General features: G+C 40.5%; 1 long non-coding RNA gene across 9 annotated transcripts in view; it reads right to left on the bottom strand.

Annotated features, from left to right (window-relative positions):
* Positions 1-12,550, bottom strand: part of LOC149452046 (uncharacterized) — a 129,005-nt gene that overhangs the window by 19,059 nt on the left and 97,396 nt on the right. The window lies entirely within an intron of this gene.

Below are 12,550 nucleotides of genomic sequence, written 5' to 3'. Positions count from 1 at the left end.
AGGGTTTTTTTGGGGGGAGAGAGGATGCAAGTGATCAGCACTGTCCAGACAGAGGGTCAGAGGTTTTACATCATCCTAGAGCAGAAAGAAAACTTCTTCAAGCTTTAACCAGTGCTCTGCTGAAGTCACAAGACTGTTCTAACTGCAGATGAGAAAAGGCATTTATCAGTTTATATTTACTAAAATAATTGCATTTCCATGTTGTGTGTACTGTGGGAGACCATATATAGTGAATGCAGGGTCCTGGGTTTAATATCACATTAAGTAAATCTCATGAAAATTGTTGATTTTTCAATACATTTGAACAAGAAAGCATTAAATCTCGATTCAAATAGCTCTTACAGAAAAAGGTGATATACTTGAAAAATGACACCTGCAGTTGACATGTGTACTCATTTTAACTGGTTGCAGACTTTGAGCATGCTACACATACCCCAAAAAAACTAGCATGTTCCATCTCTCTGCTCTACTTCTGGAACCAACTTCTTCTCTGAGTATATTGTAATGCCATATACTCAGAGAAGAAGTTGGCAGCTCTAACTGTCATAAAAGTCTGACAGTGTTTATAAACAACACTGCTCAAGGCTGCATTGTACAAAGATATAAAGTTGCATATTGTAACATTTGTATCTTTCTGTTCATTTGTCTGCAAAGGGATGAACTTAGATCTGTAGATAATTCAAGTTAAAGCAACCTGACAAGTAAAAAAAAGTTTTTTTAAAAATAAAATGTTCCTCTGTTTAACCCCTTATCAACCCTTAGTTTTCTCTAATCAGCCCTAATTAAATCTTTAGGCTCCTTCTCTCTTCAACTATTATATTCCTGTTGATTTTTTGTTTCTATTTTATTAACTATCAGTATTTACTTTTTTTGTTTTTGTTTTGTTCATTAATATTTTTACACATTTAACATACATTTATACATTTCTCATTTTTAAAAAAGTGAAAAATTATAAAAAAAACAAAAAACAAGTTTACTACATATGTAAATAAAAATCCCTGGCAAGGGATTGAAAAAGATCTCCAAATGATTCAAAATGGAGCAATCCACTGTAAGGAACTAATCTACAAGTGGGATAGATTTTAACCAACTGTTCCAAGAACCCCAAAATTTCATCACAGGGCGTTCAGGTAACTCTTGCAATAGTCGGGGGTCAAAATGCAAGTATCTACAATCAGAAAGAGATAGTACTAGTTCAAGTGCATGAGAGGTGTGTTAATAAATACCCTTAGCTGTTTAAAAGGAAAATTAGAGCAAAATAACAGTTTGCAACTGAATATATTGGAACAGGCCAGCTCTTCTGGAACAAAGTGCTGAGGACTGATCAATCAAAGATAGAATTGTTTAATTACAGTAACAGAAGATATGTTTGTTGCAAACCAAGAACAGTATTTCAGGAGAAAAAAACTTGTAACAACTGTGAAGAATAGTGCTGGAAAAGCTATCATTTTGGTGTTGCTTTGTTGCTTCAGAGCCTGGGCAGCACATAGTCATTGAGTCAGCTATACTTTTTGCATGATATAAAACTGTGCCTATTGAGAATGTAGGCCTATCTGTCTAAATGTCTCAATGATTGACAGGAAATTCTAAAATCCACCAAGGAATTGCTCAAAATTAGAAATAGAGGGATATGGACTTGCTGAAACAAAGCCCTGATTTGATTCCCATTGAAATGTTTTAAGGAGTGTGACAGTGGGAAGCCCTGCCACTGTGAAAATGGTTGGAAAAGGAACACAGGGCTTGCATGTGTGTAGAGTACAGGACTTCAGAATATTAATTTTGAGTGGAGAAAACTGTTTTTACATCTTTTTTGTGGATTTCGTTATTGTTTTGTTTATTGGGCTCCATAGTTTGGAGATTTTGAAGTGTCTTGTGAGGGAAGAAATCTCCAATCTGGTGTCTAGGTTTTGTTGAAAACCGGGAAAACTAGTAGGGTATGTGTCCAGGTTCAAACAGAACTTATAATGAAGAATAATGGGGAAGAATAATGTAGAGCTCCAGCCAGGAGGGAGGTGTGCTCTTGTCTGAAGACAGGTATTTGTTTATATCTGGAGATAGAGGTGGTCTACTTAACAGAGAGAACTCTATGTTGGAGAGATTCCATGCCAGACTCCCATTGTCCCATGTCCCATGTCTCTCAGTCCCATCAGACTGAGAGAGTTAGGACAGCTGAGAGAGTCTGGGAGACTAAGCGAGCTAAAGCAACTAGGAGAAAGCCCAGGGGAATTAAGGAATCTGTAAGTGTCAGAGGAGTGAGAGAACCTGGTGTGCCAGGAGAACCCCTACCTGGCCAGACGTGGGCCAGTGTAACAATGTGCTGTAACAAATGTTGAGCGAGATGGTCTGAGGGACCAGTGTAAAGAGCAGTGGTACTCCTGAAGTGAGAGCCAGATGACTCTGTATTTTTCTGTTACCCATTTTGCCATGTGTAACTGAAGCCCCTGTGTGGGCAAGTTTTTGAACTTTCCTTTTATCTGTTTTAATTAGAGTGAGCTGACAAGCCTTTAAAACACGGTTCAGACTGGTATGGACCTCATTAAAAAAAACTCAACTATCACTGAGCTAATTAACCCCCATATCACATGGGATTTTGAAACAGCCATTTCTTGAGAGGAAATACACAATCAATTTGAAAATGAAGACATTTTGCATAGAGAAGTGGTCAGAATGTCAGAGACAGTTATATAAAATGCCTACAAGAAGTAATTTCTGCAAGGGGGGGGGGGGGGTAATACCAGTTTTTAATGCCTTGGTTCTTCAACAGTACACCATTGCAGCAATTGATACTTTTCTTATAAAATGGCTGAAAAGTCATAAAACACACTATAGCTTATTGTTATAGCGTGATTTATCTACACTGTTATGTGACATACAATAGGGGTAGATATTAAGTATTATGGTCAACCCTTAAAGGTGAGTGTACTGTAGTTATACCCATGAATTGCTTTGTTATTCAATAGTACTATTTTATTTATAAATAAACATAAACTATGCATATTATATATATATATATATATATATATATATATGTATATATTGTCACATTTCTTTTAAATATTAAAAGGTCTTTTTAAGAATATGTACATATATGAATGCCCATAGACTGGCCACAGTTCCATTTAGGTCTGGGACAGCAACAGGGGCAGACTGGCAACTCATGGGGCCCCCGGGTAATAGGGGATCATGGGTTCCCTGTGTCCTTGCCCAAACTCAAAAAGCCTTTGAAAAATGTACCAGGGGCATCTCATGGGGCCCCTACTGACCCTGGGCCCTCAATAGGGGATCATGGTGCCCCTGTGTCCTTGCCCAAACTCAAAAAAGCCTATGAAAAAGGAACCAGGGGCATCTCATGGGGCCCCCTACTGAGCCCGGGCCCTCGGTCAGTGCCCGAGTTTCCAAATGGTCAGTCCGCCCCTGGACAGCAAGGTCATTATTAAGAGCTATTTGTATAGCTTTTCTTTTATATGTCCTGCATCTTGTTTATAACATCAGAAGAAGGGGCAAGGGGATGAGAGAAAAGGCTATTTTTAAACTGAAGCATCCTAATAACTATGCCAGTTGGGCTGATATTAGACTTGTAAGTTTCAGCAGTTGCAATTCTGTAAGAAAATATATTCCCAAAGAACCAGGTGAAGACTACTGCACAAACAATATGTATGGAAATTTGGGGAAAGCCAGAGTTGTGAGTGACAGGATACTCTAATTTTAGATGGAGAGAAAGAGTAACCTTTTGCCAGCATTGTTCTGAGCAGTGGGGGAGATTTACTAAAGCTGGAGCATGCAAAATCTGGTGCAACTCTGCATGAAAACCAATCAACTTCCAGGTTTTATTTTGGAAGCTTAACTAAACAAGCTGAAGTTAGAAGCAGATTGGCTAAACAGGGGTTAAAATTCGAGTCCAGACCTGCTAGCCGGTCACAAAACTTACTCTTCACCAGTTGCCCCACCCAACCCCACCCCCGGTCCGCCCCAAACCCCACCCCCAGTCTGTGCCCAACCATGCCCCCTTAACCACTTCTCGACCGGCCGTTGTATATAAACGGCCGGACAGTGGCAGTGCAGGGTCAGGTGGCCGTTTATAAACGGCCTCCCCACACCCTGCTTGTGCGCGCTCCCGGGGAGCGCGCAGCACTGCAATCTTGTGCTCACTGTGTCCTCCAGACACAGTAAAACACCGATTGTCGGATGAGACCTCTGTACGAGGTCCTGATCATATGATCACTGATTGGCCAATCAGTGATCACATGCAAAGTAGTAAGCAAGATGTCACTTGTGACATCATTGCTTACTACGTGTGAAATCTGTGAATGATCACAGAGGTCACATGGTGCAAGGCAATTCACAACAGCCTTGTACCATGTGGCATGTGGCAATCACAGCTCACTCAGTACTTCTCAATGACTGCAAGAATGCAGACAGAGAGAAAGAGAAATTATTGCTTTTACATCCTATATGGGTGTAAAAGCAATCAGTGTAAAAAAAAAAAAAATCTTCATCACCGCCCACAAGTAGTACAGTGTCACCATGGTGACACTGTACTGCTAGGGTGACAGTATGTAAAAAAAAAAAAAAAAATAATAATAATATTAAAAAATAAAATAAAAATGAAAAAAAAATGTTTAAAAATTATAATTTTTGGTTATAAACTAATTTGGATTTTTTTGTTTTTACTAAAAAGATAACGGAATAAATTTTGGCCAAGATTTATGATGAAATATTATTTATTTGCAAAATTTTATTAAAAAAACACTTTTTTTCAAAATTTTGGGACTTTTTCATTTACATAGCAAAAAAAATAAAAATCCCAGTGGTGAATAAATACCACCAAAATAAAGCTTTATCTGTCTCAAAAAAATGGTAAAAAATTTATTTGGGTACAGTGTTGCAATTGTCATTCAAAGTGTGATAGCGCTGAAAGCTGAAAATTGCCCTGGTCAGGAAGGGGGTAAAAGTGTCCAATCTGGAAGTGGTTAAAGCTTATGAAATTACATTTTTCTTTAGAATAAATAGTCCAAAATATAAAACTGTACACAGTAATGTATATCCCAGCTCCCCTGTACTCCTTTATAGTGATATGACATGTATACATTAATGTACCGTATTTTTCGGTCCATAAGACACACTTTTTTCCCTCCAAAAAAGGGGGGAAAATGTCAATGCATCTTATAGAGCGAATATAAAGCAGCCGGTCCGGTATTTCTGCCGCCACCATGTCAGAATACCGGGCCGGCCACTCAACTGTTCTCTCCTGCAGGGCCTTACCTGTTCCTCGGTGCAGCGCTGTACAGTCCTCCAGCGCTGGTTCCTGTGACAGCCGGGTGCCCACTGCGCATGAGCTGCGCTTTGTGAATGGTCAGGTGTCTTCTGGGACACATGCCAGGTCCCAGAAGGTGCCGGGCCATTCACAAAGCGCAGTGCTTCTCGCGCATGTGCAGTGGGCACCCGGCTGTCATAGAAGCCGGCGCGGGAAGAAGAGGGAAGGACAACTCCGCGAAAGTGGGAGCGGGTACCTGTCAAATTCAGGTACCCGCTCCCCCTCCCTCCCCAAAGGTCAGCAGTCTCTGGTCATCTCCTTTACTGTCTGCAGTCTCTGGTTATTCCCTGCACTGTCTGCAGTCTCTGGTCATCTGTACTGTGTCCCTGGTATTTTCCCTGTACTATCTCCGCAGTCTCTGCTCATCTCCTGTACTATGTCCGCAGTCTCTGGTCATCTACTGTACTATGTCCGCAGTCTCTGGTTATCTCCTGTACTATGTCCGCAGTCTCTGGTCATCCCCTGTACTATGTCCGCAGTCTCTGCTCATCTACTGTACTATGTCCGCAGTCTCTGGTTATCTCCTGTACTGTGTCCACAGTCTCTGGTCATCTCCTGTACTATGTCCGCAGTCTCTGCTCATCTCCTGTACTATGTCCGCAGTCTCTGGTCATTCCTTGTAGTATGCCTGCAGTCTCTGGTCATCCCCTGTACTATGTCCGCAGTCTCTGGTCATTCCCTGTAGTATGCCTGCAGTCTCTGGTCATCTCCTGTACTATGTCCGCAGTCTCTGGTCATCTGTACTATATCCGCAGTCTCTGGTCATTTCCTGTACTGTGTCCACAGTCTCTGGTCATCTCCTGTACTGTGTCCGCAGTCTCTGGTCATCTCCTGTAGTATGTCTGCAGTCTCTAGTCATCTCCTGTACTACGTCCGCAGTCTCTGGTCATCTCCTGTACTGTGTCCGCAGTCTCTGGTCATCTCCTGTACTGTGTCCGCAGTCTCTGGTCATCTCCTGTACTATGTCCGCAGTCTCTGGTCATCTCGTGTACTACGTCCGCAGTCTCTGGTCATCTCCTGTACTGTGTCCGCAGTCTCTGGTCATCTCCTGTACTATGTCCGCAGTCTCTGGTCATTTTCTGTACTATGTCTATAGTCCATTGGTTCAGACTATTTTTTTTTCTTGTTTTTCGCCTCTAAAACCTAGGTGCGTCTTATGGTCAGGTGCGTCTTATGGAACAAAAAATACGGTATATCCCAGCTCCCCTGTACTCCATTATAGTGATATGACATGTATACAGTAATGTATATCCCAGCTCCCCTGTACTCCATTATAGTGATATGACATGTATACAGTAATGTATATCCCCCTCCCCTGTACTCCATTATAGTGATATGACATGTATACAGTAATGTATATCCCAGCTCCCCTGTACTCCATTATAGTGATATGACATGTATACAGTAATGTATATCCCAGCTCCCCTGTACTCCATTATAGTGATATGACATGTATACAGTAATGTATATCCCAGCTCCCCTGTACTCCATTATAATGATATGACATGCATACAGTAATGTATATCCCAGCTCCCCTGTACTCCACTATAGTGATATGACATGTATACAGTAATGTATATCCCAGCTCCCCTGTACTCCGTTATAGTGATATGACATGTATACAGTAATGTATATCCCAGCTCCCCTGTACTCCATTATAGTGATATGACATGTATACAGTAATCATTACTGTGGCTTTATCAAGCCCTGGGCTACCATACACAGCAGTACCAAATTCTGAGTGCTCCAGCTTTAGTTAATCTCTCCCAGTGTGTTGCTTGTTTGGTGCTTGAGTGTGTCATTGTTGGGAGATTCAACAATAATAGAACACATAGTTATAATTTCAATAGTGCAAAGTTCAATTATTCCAGAGAATTTGGAAAGAAGAAATTATTTTAATAGTAATAATCTTTATTTATAAAAAAAGTACTGTACAAATAGAAAATAAAACCACAGTACAAGGAAATGCTAATAATACACATTTAAGACATAGCAAATAAAACAAATCAATTAAAATTAAATATATTAATTTTGATCTCAAAACAAGGATTTTCAACATATAATGTTCAAAAATGCTAAGGCTGTCATTTTCTACAACAGGAATTTAAAAAGATAAAAAAAAGTGGTTGAAGGGTTTGATTTTTTAGAGAACTGGCCCAACTCACTAAAAGTTCTGTCCTAGGGGTGAGATGCATTTGTTGAAGAGTATGCAGCTGTTCTAGGATGAAATAGATGAAACGATAGTTCTCAATCTTATTGACTAACGCTCCCCCTTCATCCAACTAATTTAACCCCTAAAAATGTATGGGCTCAAAATCTTCATTTATTTACTGCATACAATGCATGTGGATGTACTAAAATATCTGGCCTCATAGAACAAAAATAGGAAAATAGAATATTCAGGTTCTCCAAGTCAATATGCCACTACTGGTTTGCTTGATGATGTCACTAGGCTTTGTCCAAACTAAGTAAACAATGCACAGGATAATGTTATTGTAATTTTGTGGATTTTTTAATAAAACTTAATTATTAAAGAGGTGAAGCATGATGATGTTTCTCTTATTTTCTCTGGCACAGAGAAGCTCATAAGAAGATATCCTGAGACTAAGTGTGACTGTACAATTGGAAATAGCTTGAGGAGATTATTGTAACCCCTTTGAGAGGAAAGGGAATATTTACCTATTTATTATATAGGTCAAGTATTCCAGGTGAGCACACTGAGTGAAAGATAGTGGGACTCACAAGGAATTACATCACAAGAGAGTGGTCATGAGCACAAAAAGAGGCACTTCAAAGGGACACTTTTTTTAAAGAAATTTATTAATTAATAACAAGTGGACATTGCACATGTCACATGTAAACTGATGTTTATATGTTCCATTAACGGTTATTGTTTATATTTAGAGATGAGCGAAGTATTCAAAAATTCGATTCGGCTGATTCGGCGAATTTCAGGAAGAAATTCGATTCGATGCGAATTTATTCGCTACGAAGATGACTTATAAAAAAGGTTTCTAGGCTTCAGAGAGCCTTTAAATTAGTGCAGAACACTGTACCTTTAATTTAAATGCCCTTGGAGATGAGGAAGGAGAAGGATGAGAAGAAGGAGAAGGAGAAGGATGAGAAGAAGGAGAAGGATGAGAAGAAGGAGAAGGATGAGAAGAAGGAGAAGGAGAAGGATGAGAAGATGGAGAAGGAGAAGGATGAGAAGAAGGAGAAGGAGAAGGATGAGAAGAAGGAGAAGGAGAAGGATGAGAAGAAGGAGAAGGATGAGAAGAAGGAGAAGGATGAGAAGAAGGAGAAGGATGAGAAGAAGGATGAGAAGAAGGATGAGAAGAAGGAGAAGGATGAGAAGAAGGATGAGAAGAAGGAGAAGGATGAGAAGAAGGAGAAGGATGAGAAGAAGGAGAAGGATGAGAAGAAGGATGAGAAGAAGGAGAAGGAGAAGGATGAGAAGAAGGAGAAGGAGAAGGATGAGAAGAAGGAGAAGGAGAAGGATGAGAAGATGGAGAAGGAGAAGGATGAGAAGATGGAGAAGGAGAAGGATGAGAAGAAGGAGAAGGAGAAGGATGAGAAGAAGGAGAAGGATGAGAAGAAGGAGAAGGAGAAGGATGAGAAGAAGGAGAAGGATGAGAAGAAGGATGAGAAGAAGGATGAGAAGAAGGAGAAGGATGAGAAGAAGGATGAGAAGAAGGAGAAGGATGAGAAGAAGGAGAAGGAGAAGGATGAGAAGAAGGAGAAGAATGAGAAGAAGGAGAAGGAGAAGGATGAGAAGAAGGAGAAGAAGAAGGATGAGAAGAAGGAGAAGGAGAAGGATGAGAAGAAGGAGAAGGATGAGAAGATGGAGAAGGATGAGAAGATGGAGAAGGAGAAGGATGAGAAGAAGGAGAAGGAGAAGGATGAGAAGAAGGAGAAGGATGAGAAGAAGGAGAAGGATGAGAAGAAGGAGAAGGATGAGAAGAAGGAGAAGGATGAGAAGAAGGATGAGAAGAAGGATGAGAAGAAGGAGAAGGATGAGAAGAAGGATGAGAAGAAGGAGAAGGATGAGAAGAAGGAGAAGGAGAAGGATGAGAAGAAGGAGAAGGATGAGAAGAAGGAGAAGGAGAAGGATGAGAAGAAGGAGAAGGAGAAGGATGAGAAGAAGGAGAAGGAGAAGGATGAGAAGATGGAGAAGGAGAAGGATGAGAAGAAGGAGAAGGAGAAGGATGAGAAGAAGGAGAAGGAGAAGGATGAGAAGAAGGAGAAGGATGAGAAGAAGGAGAAGGAGAAGGATGAGAAGAAGGAGAAGGATGAGAAGAAGGAGAAGGAGAAGGATGAGAAGAAGGAGAAGGATGAGAAGAAGGATGAGAAGAAGGATGAGAAGAAGGAGAAGGATGAGAAGAAGGATGAGAAAAAGGAGAAGGATGAGAAGAAGGAGAAGGAGAAGGATGAGAAGAAGGAGAAGGATGAGAAGAAGGAGAAGGATGAGAAGAAGGAGAAGGATGAGAAGAAGGAGAAGGAGAAGCAGAAGGAGAAGGATGAGAAGAAGGAGAAGGAGAAGGATGAGAAGAAGGAGAAGGAGAAGGATGAGAAGAAGGAGAAGGATGAGAAGAAGGAGAAGGATGAGAAGAAGGAGAAGGATGAGAAGAAGGAGAAGCAGAAGGAGAAGGATGAGAAGAAGGAGAAGGAGAAGGATGAGACAGTTCTGGGACATTCACTCCATACAACGGTTTCAACCGCTGTATGGAGGGAATGTCCCAGAACTGTCAGAAATAGTCTATTTCTGACAGTTCTGGGACATTCACTCCATACAGCGGTTGAAACATTGTATCTATTTGTTTCCATAAATGGATCCATTTATGGAAACAAATAGATACAATGTTTCAACCGCTGTATGGAGGGAATGTCCCAGAACTGTCATAAATAGTCTATTTCTGACAGTTCTGGGACATTCACTCCATACAGCGGTTTCAACCGCTGTATGGAGGGAATGTCCCAGAACTGTCAGAAATAGTCTATTTCTGACAGTTCTGGGACATTCACTCCATACAACGGTTTCAACCGCTGTATGGAGGGAATGTCCCAGAACTGTCAGAAATAGTCTATTTCTGACAGTTCTGGGACATTCCCTCCATACAGCGGTTGAAACATTGTATCTATTTGTTTCCATAAATGGATCCATTTATGGAAACAAATAGATACAATGTTTCAACCGCTGTATGGAGGGAATGTCCCAGAACTGTCAGAAATAGACTATTTCTGACAGTTCTGGGACATTCACTCCATACAGAGGTTGAAACATTGTATCTATTTGTTTCCATAAATGGATCCATTTATGGAAACAAATAGATACAATGTTTCAACCGCTGTATGGAGGGAATGTCCCAGAACTGTCAGAAATAGACTATTTCTGACAGTTCTGGGACATTCCCTCCATACAGCGGTTGAAACCGTTGTATGGAGTGAATGTCCCAGAACTGTCAGAAATAGACTATTTCTGACAGTTCTGGGACATTCCCTCCATACAGCGGTTTCCGGCAAAAAGTGTATGTGCAGAGTTCCTCTATTCTGCATATACACTTAGAGGAGCTCTGCAGATACACTTAGAGGAGCTCTGCACATACACTTTTTGCCGGCTTGGAATTAATCTTATTTTCATCCTACTTCTTCTTCTTCTTCTTCATCCTCATCCTCAGAAGAAGAAGAGGATGAGGATGAGGATGAAGAAGAAGAAGAAGAAGTAGGATGAAAATAAGAATAATTCCAAGCCGGCAAAAAGTGTATGTGTAGAGTTCCTCTATTCTGCAGATACACTTAGAGGAGCTCTGCAGATACACTTAGAGGAGCTCTGCACATACACTTTTTGCCGGCTTGGAATTATTCTTATTTTCATCCTACTTCTTCTTCTTCTTCTTCTTCTTCATCCTCATCCTCGTCCTCTTCTTCTTCTTCTGAGGATGAGGATGAAGAAGAAGTAGGATAAAAATAAGATTAATTCCAAGCCGGCAAAAAGTGTATGTGCAGAGCTCCTCTAAGTGTATCTGCAGAGCTCCTCTAAGTGTATCTGCAGAATAGAGGAACTCTGCACATACACTTTTTGCCGGCTTGGAATTATTCTTATTTTCATCCTACTTCTTCTTCTTCTTCTTCTTCATCCTCATCCTCGTCCTCTTCTTCTTCTTCTGAGGATGAGGATGAAGAAGAAGAAGTAGGATGAAAATAAGATTAATTCCAAGCCAGCAAAAAGTGTATGTGCAGAGCTCCTCTAAGTGTATCTGCAGAGCTCCTCTAAGTGTATCTGCAGAATAGAGGAACTCTGCACATACACTTTTTGCCGGCTTGGAATTATTCTTATTTTCATCCTACTTCTTCTTCTTCTTCTTCATCCTCATCCTCATCCTCTTCTTCTTCTGAGGATGAGGATGAGGATGAAGAAGTAGAAGAAGAAGTAGGATGAAAATAAGATTAATTCCAAGCCGGCAAAAAGTGTATGTGCAGAGTTCCTCTATTTCTGACAGTTCTCTGACAGCTTCTTCACATGTACAGCGGTTGAAACATCTGTATCCTAAATGGAAACTAATAGATACAATGTTTCAACCGCTTTACATGTGTTCCTTCTGTCAGAGAACTGTCAGAAATAGCGGAGCTCACTGCAGGGACACTTTTGCCGGCTGATCGGGAAATATTCGATTCGCGCACCCGAAGTAGGCAAAATTTCGGATTCGACGCAAATCGAATATTTCCTGAAATTCGTATCGAATTCCGGTTCGCCTGGTTCGATTCGCTCATCTCTATTTATATTCATACATGTAATATTAGCTGTACAATTGTTGGAATAATTGCATGCTCTTTTATATTAAGTTAAGTTGTGGTTGCTTAGCACTTGTCAATACATGCAATCTGCTTGGTGTGGCAAAAACATATCAGTGTTAGCAGGCAGCAAAGAGAGCACATTTTTTTGTCATTTATGTACATACTGTATATGTGTTGGATAAATTATGGTAAATTTACACAAGGGGTTCAAAACATCAAGCTGTGCAGAGAATTATCTGTAAAGGTTTAATAGAGTAGTTGGGGTAGATTTACTAAATGCAAATAGATTGTTCACTTTGCAAGGGAATTATCCCCAGAGCTTAGTGAATGAGGTGAATTCTGCTGGCGCCCAGCATCTAATTACATGCAAACAAAACACTTTTTTTAAATTCTCCTTGCACAAGATTGCTTATTCTTTGCAAAGTGAAATTGCACCTCATTCAA

This window comes from Staurois parvus, unplaced genomic scaffold (genome assembly GCF_062004578.1).
Source record: "Staurois parvus isolate SC_StPar_1 unplaced genomic scaffold, SC_StPar_1.0 ptg000499l, whole genome shotgun sequence".
Taxonomy (NCBI): Eukaryota; Metazoa; Chordata; class Amphibia; order Anura; family Ranidae; genus Staurois; species Staurois parvus.
The sequence above is the reverse complement of the archived record's forward strand: the minus strand, read 5'-3'. Positions and strand labels throughout refer to the sequence as shown.